Consider the following 23,214-nt stretch of genomic DNA (forward strand, 5'->3'; position numbering starts at 1 on the left):
TAAATTCTAGGAATACTGCCCTACATCAGTTAGGAATGACTTTTGGCAGGAAGTGGCAGAAACGTCAAAAGCAATGGTTTAAATCAAGTTGGGGTTTCATTTTTCTCATATAATTAGAAGTCTAGACATAGGCAGTCCAGGACTCATACAGTGGCTCCAAGGGGCCATCAGGGACCCTGTCTGCTTCTACCTTCTCCATGTGGTCCCAAGTTTGCTGCTCCAATTCTGGCAGCATCTGCATTCCAGACAGGAAGGAGAGAATGGCCAAAGGAAAATGTGTGTTCCAAAGGATTCCTCAGCCTATGATCAATCCCTTCCTGAAAAGTTCCACTGGACAATCCCCGCTTACCTCGTCTTACCCATCACTTGGCCACCTAGCAGCAGGGGAGCTAAGAAACGCTGCATTTTTTGGTTAATTTGATTTCTTTGGTAATTCTGTAAACAGAGTTGGGAAGAAGAGTACAATTAAATGCATCCTTGAGTAAGCGGCTAGCAATGCCTGCTTCCCTGAGACTTGCAAGAACCATACTCCCTTGAAACTGTCACTGTCGTGTAGGCAAACAGAAAACCAGAAAGCAAACACACATCCACTAATACATACATACCCCCTTGCGAAAAAAAAAGCCAAATAGGCACAAGTGCTGTGCTAAAGTAGTAAAATAAGGGGAGGCATTAGAGAGACTCAGATGCTACATTGTACCTGGAAGTCAGGGAAGCAGCTCTCAGAAGAGGTGACATTGCAGCTGAATTCTGAATGAGGAAACAGAGGCAACCTTGCCAAGATCAACTGCAATTTTACTGATCCTTTGTTGGTTATATTTTAATCCGGGACAAGAAAGCAGTATAACCATGTCTGCCTAGTTCTATAAAATCCAGCTTTCAAGATGTGGGATAAATCAACCTTATTTTTCCTAAACATTCTCTCAAAGCTGTGATGAGTCCTTTTCTCCTTTTTGATGCTTTTTAAAATTCTCTCCTCTCTTCTGCCAGACAGAGAGCAAAAATGATGTTGTTCCTGGCAATAATGGTAAATGATTATGAGGTGGAGGGGTCAAAGGGCGTTGTGTTTTTTGTTTCGTTTTGTTTGTTTGTTTTAAGCCTGGTAAAGGTTAATGCCAGAAAAAAAAAATTTCCAGAAAACAAGCCAGATGTGGGCAATTTAAAAGAGACAGAGTCGGGCTTCCCTGGTGGCGCAGTGGTTGAGAGTCCGCCTGCCGATGCAGGGGACATGGGATCGTGCCCGGGTCTGGGAAGATCCCACATGCCGCGGAGCGGCTGGGCCCGTGAGCTATGGCCGCTGAGCCTGCGCGTCCGGAGCCTGTGCTCCGCAACGGGAGGGGCCACAGCAGAGAGAGGCCCGCGTACCGCAAAAAAAAAAAAAAAAAAAAAAAAAAAGAGACAGAGTCATTTTAGAGAAATTCTGTTGAACCCGTAAGCTAGTCTGGTGGATGTAGGTAATATTAAAGAAGATGCACTTTGAGAGCTCCGTGTTTTAGTGTCAAGAGGCTGTGATGTTGGGTGAAACTCTATTTGTGTTATGTTCTAATTCACACCTAGCCTTAGAAATGTTCTCAAGTGCCCAGGTGTTGTAAGACAGTAGAAATGTGATTTTTACATCTGAAGGTTTGCTGGCCACAACAACGGATTCAGATGCTATTGGACTTATTTTTTCTTGAGACTGCTGATGTATGGGCTCTTGCTGCCAGTTCTTTCTTCTCAATCCTTTTATGCTATAATTGCAACTTTGTGCAAGTTGACCACTATGGCTCCTAAAAATCCTGCCTAGACCCAAATCCAGGTGCATTCAAGTCTGCTTTCAAGAGAATCAACAGGAGAAGGGGGGACTTCCCTGCTGGTCCAGTGGATAAGACTCCGTGCTCCCAATGCAGGGGGCCCTGGTTTGATCCCTGGTCCGGGAACTAGATTCTGCATGCATGTCACAGCTAAGAAGTCTGCATGCTGCAACTAAAGATCCCACATGCCACAATGAAGATCCCTCGTGCCACAAGTAAAACCCAGCATAGCCTAAATAAATATTAACAAAACAAAACAGGAGAAGGGTGGGAAAATGTCAGTGAACAGTGGGGCTGTAACATGGACGTAACAAACTACCTTCCCTTACCTTCACCAGTGACTTTTTATGCTTCATATAGAAATGTTTAAAATGCTTTCCATCACATTTCACTTTTAGGTTGCAGTGTTGTGCTGTGTGTTGCACTTTTTTACCCCCGATATTACCATGATTGCCCAGATAATTTAGTACTTCTGCAAAACTGCCACATCCAGATGATTTTTTCATTCTTTATTTGGATGTTTTGGTACTGTGTAAATGCTGCCTAAGTGAAAAGTTTTTCTTTTTAATTGCGAGAAATCTGAGTTATAATGGATTCAGACCTGTTCGTGTTTTTAGCACCTATAACTTTTTTGGTAATGATCTTCGCTTTAGAGGGAGTCCCTGCTGCTTAATCAGTTGTATTTGAAACTGCTGACAACAAAACCCTATGCTCTTAATTTCTGAAGTCCATAGCTCGTGCATGTAATAATTCTACTTACAGGATAAAGATCTTAGATGAAAGATTTTGATAATCAAAATGATGTTTAAATGTTTGTTGAATGGTTTTAATAAACTGGTCCATTAATACAAAGGAATTATTTGCAATTATCAGCAACCACATTCTTAAAATATTAATATGGTGTTAGTATCATGTTGAATAAAAATATGGAGGATATAGAATAATGTAATTACTGGATGATTCCAATTTTGTAAGATGCACAGAAAACAAAATATTTATGTATTAACCATTGTAGGGTGGGAGTTTGAGTAATTTTTACTTCCTTGTTTTGCTTTTTCCTGCGTAGTTTGAATTACGTTTACTAGGAACAGGTAAAAGCAATTTTTTTTTCTTTTTTCTGGCCACACCGTGGCTTACGGGATCTTAGTTCCCTGACCAGCTATCGAACCTGTGCCCCCTGCAGTGGAAGCACAGAATCCTAACCACTGGACCACCTTTAAAAATTAAAGCAATTTTTAAAGGAATACAAAGTAAGCTAGGAGGGAGGGCATGAGGGAGGAAGAACATCGGCTTAGGAGCTGAATAGATGTGGGTTCAAATCCAACTGACCATTGATTGCATACGCAATGTAAACCTCTAAGCTTCAAAGTCTTTCCTCAGTAAGCCCAGGGAGAGGGATGAGTGGTCCTCCAAAGCTGTGCCTTTTTCAATAAAAATAAAGATGAAGGGTTGAAATGACAGTTGTTAGAATCCTGATGAGAAGATGGTAGAGGAATCTGTGAGAAAGCATGAGAGAGAAGGTGGTCAAAGTGAAGGCATGATGATGTCCACGCTCCCAAACCACCATCGGCACAGGCTCACTGTCACTGTTTCCATACTGTTTCTAGAACCAACCTACCCTCCTTCTATAAGATGGGAATGAAAATGCATATTCCATACAGATCATGAGAGGATGCCAGCAACATAGTGCACATTGCAGGCACTCAGTCAGAATTGCTATATTCTAATATTCGCTTTTATCACCCCCAATGGGAAGGAGAGAAGGGCAAGGACATCAGAATTGCCATTGGTGCTGAGACGGCAGCTGTAGGTATTTAGAAGTCTATTTTAGCAGACTTCCCTCCAGTTGGAAAACAAAGCAGGGAAAACTAGCTTGACTTTGTCTCTTTATCTCTTTCCATTTAAACACAGATATCCTGTTGTGATAACCTTTGACACTTTATTACACGGCGATGGTAAATAACAACTGCTCCCGTTTTGTAATGTCATTCCTGGTTAAACAGTGCCATTAATTACTGAACATAAAAGTTGAAGTTTTTGTGAATAGAAGGAAATGTCACTTGGACTCCTTTGCTTTGTTCACTAAATTTATTTGAGGACTTGGGTGGTTTAAATGTCTAAGAGAGAATTACTGAATTGTTGATCCGTCGCTGGGAACTGCCGCTGCACTGACCATAGGAATCAGCCCATTTGGGGGCAGTGGCGAAACAGTAAGACTTACAGAGCTTCCTGGGAAATCTGAGTTCACAGTAAAATTAAGAAATTAACGAAATTAAGAAATCAGCTTCCAACTGCTCACAAGCCACCTTAATTGCTTAGACAATGCAGCTTGAGTTACCTTTTTTCCTGTATAAAATGATACTCTTTGTTATTGAAACAGTGCTTAAGAAGTTGCAAAGGAATGAGTTAAAAATCATTATGTAGGTCACTTTGAAGAAAGTCTTGGAAATTGTTTTACCATAAATTTCTGTAATGACCAGGACACTGAGTTAGAGCTTTTGTCATCCTTCATCTTTGATAGTGTCATTCTTTGTCAGTATTTCTTAAATAAGGAAAAGCCTGGGATTACATAATTCAAATTTTACTGAAAGTTGTTTTTATTTTGGTTTTCTAGTATTAACTCTTATTATTTATTTATTTTAAAAAAATTATTTATTTATTTATTTTTGGCTGCATTGGGTCTTCGTTGCTGCGTGAGGGCTTTCTCTAGTTGCAGCCAGCGGGGGTTACTCTTCGTTGCGGTGCGTGGGCTTCTCGTTGCGGTGGCTTCTCTTGTTGTGGAGCATGGGCTCTAGGCGCGCCGGCTTCAGTAGTTGTGGCACTCGGGCTCCGTAGTTGTGGTGCACTGGCTTAGTTGCTCCGTGGCCTGTGGCATCTGCCCGGACCAGGGCTCAAATCCGTGTCCCCTGTATTGGCAGGCGGATTCTTAACCACTGTGCCACCGGGGAATTGGTTAACTCTTATTGTTTTTCTTGACTTACATTTTAATTTCAGCAATTATTTTTATTTCGGGTTGCTTTTCTTTCTTTTTTTAAGGTGAATTTGATGACATACTACACTTAAGTGTTTATCATCTTTTTTTTTTTTTTTTTTTGCGGTATGCGGGCCTCTCACTGTTGTGGCCTCTCCCGTTGCAGAGCACAGGCTCCGGACGCGCAGGCTCAGCGGCCATGGCTCACGGGCCTAGCCGCTCCCCGGCATGTGGGATCTTCCCGGACCGGGGCACGAACCCGTGTCCCCTGCATCGGCAGCCGGACTCTCAACCACTGCGCCACCAGGGAAGCCCTATCATCTTTTTTAAAAATATAATTTTTAAAGGTTCCACTCCATTTATAGTTATTACAAAACATTGGCTATATTGCCCATGTTGTACAATACATCCTTGTAGCCTTGGATCCAATAGTTTGTACCTCCCACTCCCCTTGGCCCTAAATTTCCCCTCCCTCCCTCTCCCCACTGGTAACCACTAGTTTGTTCTCTACATATGTGAGTCTGTTTCTTTTTTGTTATATTCACTAGTTTGTTGTATTTTTTTAGATTCCACATATAAGTGATATCATACAGTATTTGTCTTTCTCTGTCTGACTTATATTACTTAGCATAATGCCGTCCAAATCCATCCATGTTGTTGCAAATGGCAAAATTTTGGGGTTTTTTTATGTCTGAGTAATAGTCCATTGTATTCATATACCACATCTTCCTTATCCATTCATTTGTTGTTGAACACTTAAGTTGCTTCTATATCGTGGCAATTGTAAATAATGCTTCTATGAACATTGGGGGTGCATGTAACTTTTCAAATTAGTGCTTTTGTTTTTTTGGGGTATATTCCAGGAGTGGAACTGTTGGGTCATATGGTAGTTCTATTTTTAGTTTTAGGAGAAACCTCCCTCTTTTCCACAGTGGCTGCATCAGGTTGATTTTCAATTTACTCCCAACCTTTTCGAAACTTAGCTTTTGTAAAATACAAGTAAACATTGTAAACTACTAGATGATAGGGCCCTAAAATTTTAGACTTGGAAGGAGCCTTTCCTGTTCCATCTTTCCCATCAGTTAGATGATTACTACAGAATCATTAACACTGGTGATATTTTAAAGGTGAACAATATTTTTCCCCCCGACTTCATCTATTTTGTATCATAAATCTGCTATTTTCAAAAGTGATGTGAACTTCTGCAGATCAGGTCTTGACAAAAGTGTAAGGAAAAATTTAAGACTTTGGAATTAAAAAAAGGGATGATTGGATAGTCTTTTAGAAGAATACTGGCGTCTCTGGGGATCATACACCCCTATAGGAATATATATTTTTGTCTGTGACTAAGCTATTTTACAAGTCTGTTGAGATAAAAGTCCACTTGAAAACTGTTTTAATTGACCAGAACAATTTAGAAGTTGATGAGAAAACTGTAGTAATGGAAAGAATTCTTGTCCACAGACAAGCAAAGAAATTCTGTCCTGTGGATAGTCAACTGATTTTCCTCTCCCGGTGTGTGGAAGAAGACAGCTTTGTGTCCATTTGTAAATTTATTTTAGCATTCCCATCTATACATGTCTCCTCTCTTTGACTTCTCCTTTGAATGGGTTGTCACATTTCACTGATAATAAGGTAAATAAAATATTTACGAGGTATTCCTTTCATATCTGTATGAGAATCATGCTTTTACCTTTTGGGGAAAATTAACCTAAGATGTACAAATGTCCGTTGCGTCATAGAAAGCCCCTTATCCCTCTCCCTAGGCTTATAAATAAAGACAGTGAGGCTCACAGAAACTCACGGTATTATGTACAGGTAATAAATTGCTCAGCTGGATTTGAATCCATGTCCATTCAGTTCCTTAACTATTGTTTTTTTGTTTTTTTGTTTTTTTTTTTGGGGTACGCGGGCCTCTCATTGTTGCGGCCTCTCCGGTTGCGGAGCGGAGGCTCCGGACGCGCAGGCTCAGCGGCCATGGCTCACGGGCCCAGCCGCTCCGAGGCATGTGGGATCTTCCCGGACCGGGGCACGAACCCGTGTCCCCTGAATCGGCAGGTGGAGTCTTAACCACTGCTCCACCAGGGAAGCCCCAACCACTCTTAATTTGTCAAACTTCCATTTGTATCTATAATTTTTAAAAAAGAAAAAACTTTAGATACTTGAGGTACTACTGAAACCGTGCACCTCAGATTGGGACTTGAACCCATGCGGCTGGGACTCAAACCCAGACAGAACCCACAGTCCTCCAACTGAGATCACACACCTGATTTCAGGACTTAATGAAGCTCAGGTTCTTGATGTCTCATGGCAGAAACAATTCAACGAGAGACAAAGTGATAGGTAAGAAGTGGATTTATTTAGAGAGAAACACACTCCACAGACAGAGTGTGGGCGATCTCAGAAGGTGAGAAAGGCACCAGGGTATGGGGTTGCCATTATTTATAGGAGTGGGTAATTTCATAGGCTAATGAGTGGGAGGAGTATTCCAGCTATTTCAGGAAGGGGCGGGGATTTCCAGGAATTGGGCCACCGCCCACTCTTTGATCCTTGCGGTCCTTAGAACTGTCACGGTGCCTGCGGGTGTGTCATTTAGCTTGCTGATGTGTTACAATGAGTGTATACTGAGGCTCAAGGTCTAGTGGAAGTCGACTTGTCCACCATCTTGGACCCATTTGGTTCTAATCCATTTATGTCATGTCCTCGGGCTATGTCATTCTTTCAAAGGTTGTTCCCTGCCCCCTTCCCTCCTGTTTTACTAGTATATACATAGTTTTGCACCTGTTATATTCTCTTAACATCAGATCCTAAGCCTTCTACTTGGCGTTGAGAATTCTTTCGTTCAGCACGATTTTTAATGTTTGCCTCACAGTGGGGCCTTCCTTTCTCATCCATCGTGAGATCTGCCGACAGAATGTCAACCTGTGGACTCTTGGGTAGAATGTTCCCAGATGACCAGTCAGACAGTTTGGGTGGCAGGGCAGGGCTGTTTGGGGGGCAGGGAAAGAGAAGGAGATGGAGGGATGGAGGGAGCTAGGAAAGGAGGCATGGGAGACAGAGCTTCACCTGCGCAAACTGGATTGGGAGGTCCAGAATGAGGCAGATGGTTGCCTTGGTGACTCTTGGAACCACCCATTAATCTTGCGCTCCCTCTGCTGGTCTCACCGAACACATTCACTGTGTGATCAATGTGAGCAGTGACTACAGAGGCGCGGAGTCCTTTGAAATCCCCTGTGATGGACAGATGAGAAACAGCCACCCTTTATGCAATTTTTATAAGATCAAAGTTTACATCAACATTGATGGATTGATTGATTGTGCTTATTCGGTTGAAACAAATGAGAATCCACACACCCCCTCTCCCCTCCTCCCCAGTGTAATGAAATTCTAAAGGTCTCCCCTTTTCTTTTCAAGATTCTTATTATTCTCCTGCCAGGTCTCTGGTGATCTCTTCGGTTGTTTCTCTTAACTGTATTTTGCTCTTGCTTTTCTCGGCTTTTCCACAGCCTTGACCCGGCCTGCCCCCTCGCTGGTGCCATTTGTGAATAAGAAAGTAATGGTGAAACTCTGCCTTTGCCTGGCAAAGCAGAACTACAGTCAGCTGCTCTAATTGTGCAGCCTCTTATTTCTCCATTTGGGCTTAATTCGAAGCTGTAAAAAGCTTTTCAAAATAGGTGCGCGCTCTCCTTGACAGTTGTGATAAAACAGTGCCTCCCATAAAGAGAAAGCAAGACACATTGCAATTCCTTTTTCCATAATTTATAGTGATTTAGCTCCCCCCATCAGGAGATAAGAATTTCTTTGGGAACAATTCTCTTTTAATAGCACCATCTGAAGCAGCAAACATTTCTTTTGCAGTCATTAGAGCTCCTAACCTACAAAACAGTAACTGAAGATTGAATTAGGCTTTAGAGAGTGGCTGACTGCATCACGTAAATAAACAATGAGGGCCCCCGACCACTTCATTACAGAACTTAAATAATCAGTGCAGATGGTCAGCTGCAGCATTACACATGCATAACCTATTTAAAAGATGACATTTGTAGGGGCAGAAGCACTATTGTTCTCTCAGCGCCATTCATTCACTCTACTTGAGCTACTTCTTTTTACACGGAGAACCAAAGCCTGGGTCAGGCAAATTATTGCAGGCACTAATGCAGACAGATGAGAAGATAAGGGAATTGTTGAATGATGAGAGTACAAATAGTAAATTAGCTTAAGGATTTATGGCCCCAAGCTTAGCCTAACAAGTGTTATTTGCTTTGATCCTTCTCACTGAGTTGCAAGTGACCAAAAAAGAAAGAAAACAAAAAAGACTCAAAAAAATTTAAGTACACACAAGAAGGTAATTTATTATCTTATTAATTCATGTAACTAAGAAGTTCAGACCTTCAGGTATTGCTGGTTCTAGACACTCAGGTAGGGCTCTCAATTCTGCTCCCGTCCATGTTGGCTTCATTTCCAGCATGATGCCACTGCTGGTGTCCACTGATGCTCCATGCCTGTGTATTAACACCTTCAAACCCAATGCAAAGAGATTCTTTCCAAACCCAAGGAAAAGATCATGGATTACATCTCTTTGACCAGTTTTGGATACGTGCATTTTCTGAACCAATCATTGTGTCCAGAAGAGTAGAATGTTTTGATGGAGTCCTTCTACCGAGCCTTGGGGGCGGTGGGGAGGAGAAAATGTGGTTTGTGTGTAGCACCACCAAAACAACTAGACTAGGAGAGGAGGTGAGTGGCCCCTCAGGGGAAAATCTACATGCTATTAGCAGGTGATGGTGGGAGGGATGTCGACTAGGCAGAAGAGATGTCTAGTCCTTTAACCAATGAAATGTAGAATGGAACATCCTCCTAAGTAAAAACAATCCTCCTTATTTCATCTTTTCTATGCTACCACTCAGTGTTTGCCAGCTTTTAAGTTTCCCATTTTCTCAAATGAAAGAACATCTTACGATACCTCATCCCTCGGTCTGTTGAATTAACCAAAATGTGCAGCAGCCCTTCTGAGAATCCTGGTGCTGAAAGGGTCAAGTGAATGTAAATAAGGCATCGCTGAACTAACAGGTTCCAGACTGCTAAGCCCCTGTTACTACTTTAGAAATATTTCTTTCTTTTAACTTGTACTTGGGACCATTTACTTGTGGTTATTCTGGTGGTGCCACAATCTCTCTGGAATGTCTTACCCATCCAAAGACTATAATAATACTAAAAGGAACTATTGTTACACTTCAGTATAGAAACAGGACACACACACACAAATGAGTACGTATAAAACCACTGAATCTGAATGAGGTAGATGGATTGTATAAATGTCAGTTTCCTGGTTGTGATATTACTCTGTAATTTTGCACGATGTTACCATTGGGGGAAACTGGGGAAGAACACAGGACCTCTCTGCATATTTTTTTTTACAATGGCATATGCATTTACAATTATCTTTAAAAATTCTTTTACAAAAATTTTTAAAAATAAAAATAAGACCAACCATCAAAAATAACCACCAAAAAAAGTAATAAAGTGTTGGCATCATGATGATAACAATGTCTGATGTCATCTTGATGGAAGCAAATGTTTGAAGTGCTTTTCCAGATAGTGGTGTGAACGTGTCCTTATCTTCATGCAGACTCAAAAGCTTTGGACTGAAATTGTTGAAGCCCTAGGCTGAATTAAGAATACTCTGTACTTAGTTGTGGAAAGAGTTCCGACACAAGTTCTATAAATATGTATTCATTCAACAAATATTTTTTTCAGTTTTCTTTTTTAAAGATTGAGGTAGGGCTTCCATGGTGGCGCAGTGGTTGAGAGTCCGCCTGCCGATGCGGGGGGTGGGTTCGCGCCCCGGTCCGGGAAGATCCCGCGTGCTGCGGAGCGGCCGGGCCCGTGGGCTGTGGCTGCTGAGCCTGCGTGTCCGGAGCCTGTGCTCCGCAACGGGAGAGGCCACGGCAGTGAGAGGCCCGCGTACCGGAAAAAAAAAAAAAAAAAAATTGAGGTAAAATTCATATAATATAAAGTTAATCATTTTAAAACAAAATCAACCATTTTAAAGCGAACAGTTCTGTAGCATTTAGTACATTCATAATGTTGTGCAACCACCATCTCTGTCCAGTTCCACCCATTGTTATTACACCAAAATATGTAAAATCCCATACTCATTAAACATTTACTCTCCATCTCCCCTCCCTCCCCTGCCCTCTCTAGCTCTGGCAGCCACCAATCTGCTTCCTATCCCTACAGATTTACTGTTTCTGGATATTTCACAAGACGGAATTGTAAATATGTGACCTTTTGTATCTGATTTCTTTAACTTAACATGTTTTGCCAAGGAAAACATTCATCCGTGTCATAGCATGTATCAGTACTTCATTCTTTTTCCTGGCTGAATAATATTCTGTTGTATGGATAATAGCATATTTTGTTTATCCATTCAACAGCTGATGGACATGTGGGTTGTTTCCACCTTTTAGTTACTGTGAATAGTGCCACTGTAACAGTTTTATACAAGTATTTGCTTGAACATCTGTTTTCAGTTCTTTTGGGTATATACCTAGTAGTGAAATTGCTGGGTCACATAATAATCCTCTGTTTAACTTAACAACTGTTTATTGAGCAGCTACACTATTCCCTGTAGTGTTCTAAGTGCTGACAACACAATATTGCACCTAAAAGATAAAGTCCCTGCTCTCCTGGGGCTTGTACCCTACTAGCAAAGAGATAATAAACAGTAAGCCAGAGAGGTGCATAACTTGTGCTATAAAATGAAAATGAAGATCTCCTTGGAAAAAAATTATTAAGAATTTCAAGATGGCAACAGCAGAGCATTAAACCACATGGAGGACACTTCTAAGCACGGGATTCCAAGAGACTTCACATATCACTCACTCTGAAGCCAGCCCTGACAAAAAACCCATAAATATGGTAATTTCAGCTGTTGAGCACCCACAAGTACACAAAATGGGGTCACATGATGGAGAACAACCGGGAATGCATGAGCTATTTTGGATAGGTGGTGGGAAAAGTCCTCTCTGAGAAGGTCATGTTCAAGCTGAGACCTGGATGATGAAAAAGCAGCAGCTTATCAAGATCTAGGGGCAGAGTATCCAGGCAGAGGGAACAGACTGAACAAAGCCCCCAAGGCGTGAATGCTCTTGGTGTAGTTAAGGAACCAAAACAACAAAAGGAGGCCACTGTGGCTGGAGCCTGGTGATGTCAGCCTGTGTTGGAGTATGATTTCTACCAGTAGGCTCCTTGAAGAAGGCCCCCAAGCTCTTACAATCTTAGTAAAAAGTGGGGCCTGTTCTTTGGAATGAAGCCACTGAAGCTGTCCAGGTAACTTGAGGCTCTGGACCCATGGTTCTCCATGAGCAGGAAACGGTACACTTGGTGTTCCCCAGGTCCTTCCCGGGAGGCCCCAGATTTTGCTAAATGTGTAAAGTGTGTTCTGCTTCACAGAGAACGCGTAGGATCTGCAGGCGTGCTGAGCTGAGGGGTGGCAGGATGTGGTGTGTGTGGAAGACAATTTGATGCAAATAGATGATAAGAAGCATACATAATGCCAACCAGGGCCGAAGACTGTTTTCTGAGATGGACTAAGAATGTGGGTTTCTTTTTTATTTTTTGAATGTGGGTTTCTAAGAGCAGAGTCCTGGAAGTAAAGGCGGCTCAACTGAGGCCAAGAGCACAGAGTGATTTTTGTGCAGACTCTCGTACACACTACCAGACACAGTTAAATGGAAGTAGACACTGCATTGACGTCACTGCTGAGGGCTTCTGTATCTCTTCGCTTCTCTCAGCATGCTTTCAAAAGCTCAATACTCATAAAGTTCCGAGAACTGGAAAAAATGTAGAGAACATGACTCCAGACAACATTTACAAGGACTATATGGGTGAAAGAGACGTTTGGTTGACCTTGCCGTTCCTTCTGCAACTGGGGAAGCCCCAGCCCAAGAAGCAGGGTTTACGCCCAAGCCAAGAATTTTCTGGAGCCATGAGGGCAGGGGTGGGTGAGTCAGAGAGGTGATGCAGTACAGAAGGAATCTTTTAGGAATTACTGTAAAATCAATGGTTTAAAAAACTGAGTTAAAGGGGCTGGCGACTGGGGGAAAAAAAATCTATATTTGCCATGTCTTCCCTAAGAAGTATTAGAAAAGCTGAGAGAAGAGCAGTGAATATCATCTAAGAGGAGAAAATGAAGATATCAGATCACAGAAATGATTGAGTGGGAGTATAAATGCTTCACAAGTTTTGCATGAGTAAATGTTGCCCAGTTCTTTTTGGTAGATAAACACTTTGTTATTTTAGATCACTCTGAATAACTTGGACCGATAAATGTGGCCATATTCATTTTAAAGGACACTGTCTTGGTCATTTGAAGCTGCTATAACAAACTACCATAGACTGGGTGGCGTAAACAACAAACATTTATTTCTCATAGTTCTGGAGGCTGGGAGTCTGGGAGTGAGGGATCAGGGTGCCAGCATAATTGGGTTTTGGTGAAAACCCTCTTACGGGTTGCAAACTGGACTTATTGTATCCTCACATGGTGGAAAGAGGGTGCGAGAGCTGTCTCAGGTCGCTTTTATAAGGGCACTAATCCCATTCATGAGGGCTCCAACTTCAGGAACTAATTACCTTCCCAAAGCTCTCCCTCCCCCAACTAATACCATCACATTGAGGATTAGGATTTCAACATATGAGTTTGGTTGGGGGTGGGGAGACAAATAGTTCAGTTCATTGCTGACCACATCAGGTTCCAAAGTGGACTTCATATTTATTACTTTTGTTAAAGTACCAACTGGTGAGAACTTTTCGAATAGTTTCAGCCATGCCTGGGCATCCAGTTATAAAACAGTTCTTGGCAAGATACAAAGTCCCAAATCCTTCTGCCTTGTTTGACAGGCATTGCTGAATCAGCATTCCATTCAGATTGTGCGAGACATAACTTGTGTTTTTTAAAATACTCATCATCATTTGGCATTTTTTTTTTATTCTTTGAAAGTGAGGTACCTAGGGAGAATGTTATATCCTCATTTTGAGCTAAATATAACCCCTCCAGATGGAAATCAAAACTAGAAAATGTGCCATCTCATTTCAGTTCTCTTTTTTTCCTTCTCCTCTATGATCGGAGAAGAAATTCACGGAAAACCAGCTAAGTTAAAACATATTCCTCACATTTATTTTTCCCAGCCTGAGTAAAATTTGAAAGTCAAGTCACTTTATAAGTGAGAACTCTGAAAATAATCATTTTGTAATTGTTCTGGAAAAAAAAGTGAAGTTATGATAATCGTAATAATAATGTTCTACAAATATGAAGTTAAGTTTTGTGTGATTGAAATTTAATCTGAGAACATTAGCTTCCTATGATCTGTTTTAATAGGAAAGGTAGACTATTCTTACACACTTTTCACTTTTGAGAACTTTCTATTTAAAAACTGAATAATCATTCCACTTTTGTAAAAAAAATGTGTATATATGTATTTACATGCAAAAAATAAATTTTGGAAGGGTATATCCCAAAATTTATGTAATCATCACATCTAGGGGTAAGGTAAGGTATGATTTTTTTCTTTTCTTTTTTGTATTTTCACATTTTTTAACAATGATATGTATTATTTGTTTAATATGGGGGGAAAAGAGAAAACTAATATAGGCGAACTAGGGGTCAGGGTCTTGGCTATAAACAGAAGGCATACTCAAGAGTTTCAGCAAAGAGAGTTGAACTGAGTTTAATCACTTTGTAGAGAGGAGTGGGCAGGGTTAAGTCAATAGTTCATGATGAAGCACCCAAGGATGCAACATGGGAAGCTGTTACAACCTTTACAAAAGGCCAAGGAGAAGGGACGTGATTACAGAGTCTGGAGAAAGCTTGAGTCTGGCAGGATCTTGGCAAGGCAGAGACTGAGTTGGGGGAAACAATTATGCCAGCCCCTATTTCTTCCCCCAATCCAATCCCACTGGTACCTGGCTGAGGCCCTCCTAAGAGGCGGGCCTCAAGAACACAGAGCTGGGCAGAGACCTGAGGATAATGGATGTGCCCGAGCAAAATGGAGAGACAGCAGTACAGGCAACCACATTATAAAGATACATCATCTGCTATGGGCTATGTCTCTTGTATCTTCCTTCCATTTTGAAAATTTTTTTTCTTTTATTATCCATTATTTTCTTCTTTTTGGCTCTTCATGAATTGAACTAAATTCTGTGTGTCTGTATCAGAGACCAGTCTCTGAACATAGGAACACTGAGAACTGAGTGTAGTTTAATAATCATTTCTTAAGGCTATATGTGAAAGACATCTGTTATTTTTTTGTCTATCCTTCATTCCTTCTGGGCAACTTTTTCTGCCCACCTCTACTTGATGGAGCCATTAATCACGAGTGTTCATTTCCTTTGCCATGCGGGGGCATGTGACCCAGCCTGGCCGATCAGCCTGCTCCATCTCCTTCTATATGGGGATAAGTGGATACAGGACCCCGCTGGAGCCACTCAGAGACCTTTCCCAAGGACTGGTATGGATGCTGAGAAATAAGGATCTTTCTCCTTCTGAAATCAGGAACTCTGAAGCCTAAATTTGGAGCGCTCAGCGGCTGCCTTTGCCACCATGTAGAGAGCCTTTTGGTGGATGCCGCCAACATAGAGGAAAAGAGAACTGAAAGATGGAAGAAGATCATAGATTCCTGGTGACATCACTGAAGCCCCTGAACCCTGAAGTACCTGAAGGTAGAAAATCCCCTGGACATTGCAGTTTTATGTTTAAGTTTTCTTTTCTGCTTATGTTACTTGGAGGTGTATTTCTCACACTTGAAACTGAAAGTGTCCGGAGTAAACAGAATCGCCAATGAGAAGGATGAGGGTGGTCATTGCTACTGTTCATGGTGCTCTTTCCTATATTGTTTTCATTTATTCTTATAATAACCATTGAGGGAAATAATATTCTTTTTTTAAAATAAATTGATTTATTTTATTTTACTTATTTTTGGCTGTGTTGGGTCTTCATTGCTGTGTGCGGGCTTTCTCTAGTTGCGGCGAGCAGGAGCTACTCTTCGGTGCGGTGCGCGGGCTTCTCATTGCAGTGGCTTCTCTTGTTGTGGAGCACGGGCTCTAGGCGCTCGGGCTTCAGTAGTTGTGGCGTGCAGGCTCAGTAGTTGTGGCACATGGGCTTAGTTGCTCCGTGGCCTGTGGGATCTTCCCGGACCAGGGATCGAACCCATGTCCCCTGCATTGGCAGGCAGATTCTCAACCACTGCACCACCAGGAAAGTCCAAGGGAAACAATATCCTTATCGCCATTTTCCAGGTAAATAAACTGAGGTACAGAGAGGTTAAGTAACTTGCTAACGGCACTAAGGGACTAAAATGTCATTCAGATCCTGCTTGGCTCAACCCCAAGCCTATGCTTTTAATAAAATAACTATGCAATTTATCAGCTGGGCCAGGATACTTTTATACTGACACTGGAATAATTAAACACAAACCAGGACTGTCCCAGGCCAACTGGGGTTCACCTAGCTCTTCACCATTCTACCATGATTCTTCTGTGCCCTGCTTTACTGTTGAGGAAACTGAGACATGGACAAGTAATTTATCCAAGGTCACATGCTCGCACATGTCAGAGCTCCATGGGTAGGAGGAGAAGGATGAGGGAAGGGAGCGATCGGTGATGAGTGTCTAGTCTATGACCCAACGTGAGGCTTTTCAAGGTTCAGAGCTTCCTCATTCACAGATCAGTTCAACAGCCCAGGAGATCAAAGTTTAGGCTGTGATAAAGGCTTGTCTCCACATCTCCAAACCAGAGGAACTTGATGTACAAAGGTGCCTTTATTAAAATGTAGCTTTGTGCTGTGAGAACAACAAAAGTATGAACTTAAAAAATGCATAATTATGAAAAAATGTATAATATGGCACCTAGAAGAATAGTAATTAACAGGATGAAATTGAGACAGTATCAGAAACTATGAGATAGTAGTAAATGAGAACATTTCCTTCTCTCCATCCGCTTGCAAAACCGTCCGGATTATTCAGGAGTTATTTGGACAATATTTAATAGACCCTCTGTGATTGCGGTAGCTGGTGGTGGAAACCTGCAGCTCATACTATCTTTCCTTTGGGACCTCTTGTGTGTGTGTGTTGAGGGAACGTCTGGCTGTGCTATGTAACTATATGGTCATATCTCTAAGGCAACACTAGGAAGCGGGTACTATTATTATCGTATTTTACAGACAAGGAAACCGAGGCTTTCTGAGGTGAAGGAACCTGGGCTAGGCCATTCATCCAACAGTTATTTAGTCCATCCTTCTTTGGGCCTGGGTATGTGGTGGAGCACTGAGCATGCTGTAATGATGGTGTCATCTGTAGTAGGACCACTGTCACTGTGGCCCTTGCAGCAAAGAAGATATAGTAATGGATTTAATCCAAGTCAGCCTGACCCATGGCTCCATTCTGTCTGTCAGCTCCAAATAACAAGTGTGGTGTGAACATGCTAAGCTATGCTGGTCTCCTCTGCTGGGTGATAAGGAAAGGAGGGGGAAAGACACGGACAAAAGATGTTGGGACAGGGCTCAGACTGTGTACATTCTCAGTTGATAAACTGTGCTATGCGGGAAAGCACTATATTTAAAATGCATCAGTGACTTCCTGCTCAGCAAAAGAAACAATCAACAGAGTGATCGCAACCTATGGGATGGGAGAAAGTATTTGCAAACCACGTATCTGATAGGGGATTAATCTCCAAAATATATAAGAAACTCCTACAAGTCAACAGCAAAAAAACTAGAAACCTGATTAAATGAGCTAAGGACTTGAAGAGACATTTTTTCAAAGAAGATATACAAATGGCCAACAGGTATACGAACAGATGCTCAATGTCACTAATCATTGGGAAAATGCAAATCAAAACCATAATGAGATATCACCTCACACCTGTCAGGATGGCTATTATCAAAAGAGACAGCAAGTGTTGGCGAGGAATATGGTGAGGATGGGAAGGCTTGCACACTGCTGGTGGGAATGCAAACTGATACACCTACCATGGAAAACAGTGTGGAGGTTCCTCAAAAAATTAAAAAATAGAGCTACTCTGTGATCCTGCAATCCCAACTCTGGGTATTTAACCCAAAAAATTGCAATCAGGGTCTCAAAGAGAAATTAACATTCCCACGTTCAAGACAGCAGTATTCGCAATAGCCAAGGTGTGGAAACAACCTAATGTTCATTGACAGATGAATGGATAAAGAAAATGTGGTATATACACACAGCGGAATCCTATTAAACCTTATGATAACGGGAAACTCTGCGATATGCAACAACATGGATGAACCTTGAGGGTACTACAGTGCGTGAAATAAGCCAGTTAACAGAAACAGAAAGACGAATACTACATGATTCTGCTTATTTGCGATATCTAAAATAGTCAAATTTATAACATCAGAGGGTAGAAGGGTGGTTGCTAGGGGCTGGAAGTGGGGGGAATGGGGAATTACTAATAAATGGGCATTAAGTTTCAGCTAAAGAGGGTGGATAGCCTCTAGAGATGTGCTGTACAACATGGTCAGCCTAGAGTCAACAATAAGGTACATGTACAAATGTGTTAAGTGGGTAGATCTCATGTTAAGTATTCTTACCAAAGTGAAATAAATATTAAAATAAAACAAAATGCATCAGTGGCTTTCTGTTAGTTTAAGGATTAGGGGGAAAAACTCCTTAATGTGGGTTTTAAAGTGTTAAAGAGGCTGACCCTTGGTCACCTGTCTGAGCTCATTTTGACCCTCCCCAGTTCCCAGGTCAGCTCTCTGCATCCCGTGCTCCCTCTCTCCTGGCAACTAGTTGAGTTCACCTGCTTCTTCCTGCCTGGAAGGGCTTTACGCATTGTCCTTTCCTTCTGCCCTGAGCATTCTCCTCTTTACCTGTCCCACCCTTCTCTACCCACCCTTCTTATCTCCTCAGGGCAGCCTTGCCTGACCATCCTGATCAGATCAAATATCCCCCATGGGAGGAATCCCCACAGTACCTCTCCAGGGTAGTGCTTAGACGTAATCAACACCTTAACATTTACCTGTGTGATTACGATATTTGTTTTCTCAAATACACAGGGAGCTTCTTAAAGGGCAGAGTTTGCCTCTTCTTTCTTCTTTGCTCGCTTTTTAATATTTTTGCTAATTTTGTTAAACTCCTAAATGTAGTGCTAGATACATGTTTGTTGAATGAGTGAAAGAATGAATGAACTGATGAAGTTGAGGTGTTGGCAGGTATAAAACAGGGCATCTAATCAAGTCAGCGAAGCCAAGTAACTAAGTCTGTTTTTTCCTTATCCTTGGCTTCTTATCATCTAGCCCAGGGCTTGAGAGAGCAGTTATCTAAGCCCAGGCTTCTAAAACTTTAATGTTCATACAAGTTCCTCAGGGATCTTATTACAAGGCAGTTTCTGATTCAGTAGATCTGGAGAGGAGCCTGAGATGCTGAATTGCTAACAATTCCTAGGTGACATTGAGGCTTCTGGTTCAAGGACTACTCTTTGTGTAGCAAGCCTTGTTGATGAAAAAAATTAATCAGGGGCTTCCCTGGTGGCGCAGTGGTTGAGAGTCCGCCTGCCGATGCAGGGGACACGGGTTCGTGCCCCAGTCCGGGAAGATCCCACATGCCGCGAAGCGGCTGGGCCCGTGAGCCATGACCGCTGAGCCTGCACGTCCGGAGCCTGTGCCCCGCAACGGGAGAGGCCACAACGGTGACAGGCCCTAGTACCACAAAAAAAAAAAAAAAAAAATTAATCAGTAGTCAATCTAGGACTTCCCTGGTTGCACAGTGGTTAAGAGTCCACCTGCCAATGCATGGGACACAGGTTCGAGCCTGGTCTGGGAAGATCCCACATGCCGCGGAGCAACTAAGCCTGTGCGCCACAACTACTGAGCCTGTGCTCTAGAGCCCCCGAGCGACAACTACTGAGCCCACGTGGCCACGTGCCACGCCTAGAGCCCATGCTCTGCAAGAAGAGAAGCCACCACCATGAGAAGCCCGTGCACCTCAACGAAGAGTAGCCCCCGCTTGCCGCAACTAGAGAAAGCCCGTGCACAGCAACGAAGGCCCAACGCAGCCAAAAATAAATAAATAAAATAAATTTAAAAAATAGTCAATCTAAGAAAGAAATGGAAATTTTGATTCAGGCCAAATTGAGGATTATAAGCTAGGAGACAGTCGTTCAGAAACCTCTGAGGACTGTTCTACCTGTTAGAGGACAAAGCACAGTTATGTAAGTTTTTGAGATAACGGGTTATACATCAAAGTAACATATTAGCAGTTTACATAGTTCACAAAGGGGAGTAATTGGTCATCATAACCCCTTACAGGATTGAGAAAGGAATGTTATCTCCTAAGGAATTACCTTGTGGGTCCCAGGAGAAATTGCTTTTTTTTTTTTTTTTTTTGCCAGTAGGCATTCCTGTGTCTTCTAAGGGGATCTAGTTAATGTATAATGCAGATGCACAGTGCACACTAAAGGGGAAGGGGTAGGGGCTGAAAAGACAGAGAAAATTTTATGTTAATTTTTTTCTTTTCCTGCCTTAAAAATAATTTTGTTTCATCAGCGCTAATGAAACGAATAGCGGATGTTGGAAATGCATTCAATATAGCTACCCTACTGAACACTATAGCTTAGCCTAGCCTACCTTAAAGTGCTCAGAACACTTACATTACCCTACAGTTGGGCAAAATTATCTAACATAAAGCCTAATTTATAATAAAGAGTTGAGCATCTCAAGTAATTTACTGAATACTGTACCGAAAGTAAAAAATAGAACGGTTCTAAGGGTACAGAATGGTTGTAAGTGTATTGGTTGTTTACTCTGTGATCACATGGCTGACTTGGAGCTGTGCTTGCTGCCCTGTCCAACATCACAAGACAGTATCGTATTGCTAGCCTGGAAAAGATCAAAATTCAAAATTTAATGTACAGTTTCTATTGAGTATGTATTTCTTTCACATCATCCTAAAGTTGAGAAATCATAAGTCAAACCATTGTAAGTTGGGGACCATCCATAGTTGCAAGAGGATATTGGCTTGGAGTGATACATCAGTTAGGATGCTTTTGGTTGCAAGTAACAGAAAACGCACATCAAGTTGGCTTACTTAAAAAATAAAGATGGGGCTTCCCTGGTGGCGCAGTGGTTGAGAGTCCGCCTGCCGATGCAGGGGATGCGGGTTCGTGCCCCGGTCCGGGAAGATCCCACATGCCGCGGAGCGGCTGGGCCTGTGAGCCATGGCCGCTGAGCCTGTGCGTCCGGAGCCTGTGCTCCGCAACGGGAGAGGCCACAACAGTGAGAGGCCCGCGTACCGCAAAAAAAAAATAAAATAAAATAAAGATGATTTATCTTGTCATGTAACTGAATATAACATGACAGGGTGGAATGCAGGCACCATTTGATCAAGGTTACAGCTTTGTTTCTCTGTGATTCTCTTGGTGCTCCCCTCCTCTGAGTGCCCTTTCCATTTTTGGTTGACTTCTCTGATGGTGGCAGAATGACTGCAGCTCTTCCAGCTGTCATATCTCTATATTTTACCAGCCAGTAGAGAAGAGGTTTTCTGTTTTCCTAGCCATCAAGAAAAGGTCTATTTTAAACTCTGACTTAGGTTATATATGGGGTGAAGTGGGAGGAATTTATAATGTATTTGGCTGAAGTTGTCTTTTAGTTTCAGGAGAGGTGGCTCAGGTTGTCCTATCTGGGTGACTGGTCCTGATGATACATAGGTGCTCAAATAATCCCATCTATGTGACTTGAGTGTTTATACCTTCCATGAAGTCACAAACGTACATGTGGACCCTTGCCTCCAAGTGTCTACCTAGAGCCGCGGTTCTCAACTCTGCCACATTAGAATTATTTGGGAAACCTTAAAAACATAGGTGCCTAGCTTCCATCCCAGATCAAACAAATAAGACTTTCTTGGGGTAAAGTCCAATAATCCAAGTTTTACAAAGATCCTTGAGTGACTCCAATGTGCAGCCAGGGTTGGAAACCACTTACCTAGAGCAGTGTTTCTCAGTAGTGGGTAAGGGAGAGGATTCTGTCCCCAGGGGACATTTGTCATTGACATTCTATTGACATTTGGAACCGTCTTTAGTTGTCACAACTGGCGTGGAGTTACTACTGGTATCTAGTAGGATGGTGCTAACCATCATCTAATTCACAGGACAATGCCCTCCCTCAAACAGAAACTACCTGGCCCAAATGTTGACAGTATGGAGGTTGAGAACCCTTGACCTAGAGGAGCAGTCCCCAACCTTTTTGGCACTAGGGACCAGTTTTGTGGAAGACAATTTTTCCATGGTCAGGCGGGGGCAGGGGGGAGATGGCTCAGGTGGTAATGCGAGCGATGGGGAGTGACGGGGAGCGAGGGGGAGCGAGGGGGAGCGACGGGGACGATGGAGAGCGAGGGGGAGGGACGGGGAGCGGCAGATGAAGCTTCGCTCGCTTGCCCGTTGCTCACCTCCTGCTGTGCGGCCCGGGTCCTAACAGGCTGCGGACTGGTAGCGGTCCACGGCTCGGGGGTTGGGGACCCCTGACCTAGAGGGACAAATGTTAGAACCGATGATTTATTTGCAGTATATTCTGGCACCCTGGTAGGGAAACATACAGTATAAAACGGTCATTTATTTTCAAGCTCTACTGTACTGAAGAATTAGCAGGAGTGCTTGTTTAAAATGAAGCTTCCTGGGTCCCATGCTCTAAGGTATTGATTCATCCAGTCTGGAACGGGGGTCCAGTCAACTGAACGCTTATCCTGATAAAGTTGATGTGAATACAGGTGTTCCACAGAGCACACCTTGAGGAACAGTAACAGAATGTGCCTTGGTCTTATAAAGCTAAATGAAAACCCCAGCTAGTTCATGATTTTGTCTTCCTTGGAGGAAAGATTGTCTGAAGACAGGGTTCCGGTGCACCGAGAAAGCTCTGGGGATTTTACTGGCATTCGTTTTTATAGCTCTGAGGAGGTAATTTCTATCCTTCCTGTGAGTGCTGGGAGATGAGTCAGGAGGAAAACAAGGTTCCCCAGGAGTTCCAGTTTATTCGAGTCCTTTAATGTAATTGTGATGAGCCTGGTCTGAGCCTTCTGGAAGCTCTGTGGCCAGACTGCGTTTATCGACTCACTGTGGTACCTGAATACAAAGCCCCCGGGTACCAGACCCTGGCTGCCCGGGAGATTTGGGGAAGAGACAGGAGGCTTCACACACTTCAGCCATCCACCCTGCCTCTTGGGCAGACCCTGGGCCTCTATCCGAGATCCTGCCCTGGGGATAGACCAGTGCTTCAGCAGAGACAGCTGGCTAGATGCCTCTTCTCTTTGCAGCCTGCATTGTTTTGGCAGAGTTTATCCTAAAAATAGGACAGCGAGTCCTGCCTGGATTCCTTCTGCCTGTATTTTCCACGGGGCTGTGCAGTGCCATCTCACAGAAGAGGCAACATTT

The 23,214-nt window shown here is 42.7% G+C and overlaps 1 long non-coding RNA gene across 1 annotated transcript in view; it reads left to right on the forward strand.

Moving 5' to 3' along the window:
• LOC132432435 (uncharacterized) overlaps positions 1–23,214 on the forward strand; it is a 110,284-nt gene that overhangs the window by 85,436 nt on the left and 1,634 nt on the right. Inside the window, exon 3 of the long non-coding RNA XR_009520894.1 lies at positions 15,317–15,483. This is a non-coding gene — a long non-coding RNA (uncharacterized lncRNA). The remainder of the gene's footprint in view (positions 1–15,316; positions 15,484–23,214) is intronic.

This window comes from Delphinus delphis, chromosome 10 (assembly GCF_949987515.2).
Source record: "Delphinus delphis chromosome 10, mDelDel1.2, whole genome shotgun sequence".
Classification (NCBI taxonomy): domain Eukaryota; kingdom Metazoa; phylum Chordata; class Mammalia; order Artiodactyla; family Delphinidae; genus Delphinus; species Delphinus delphis.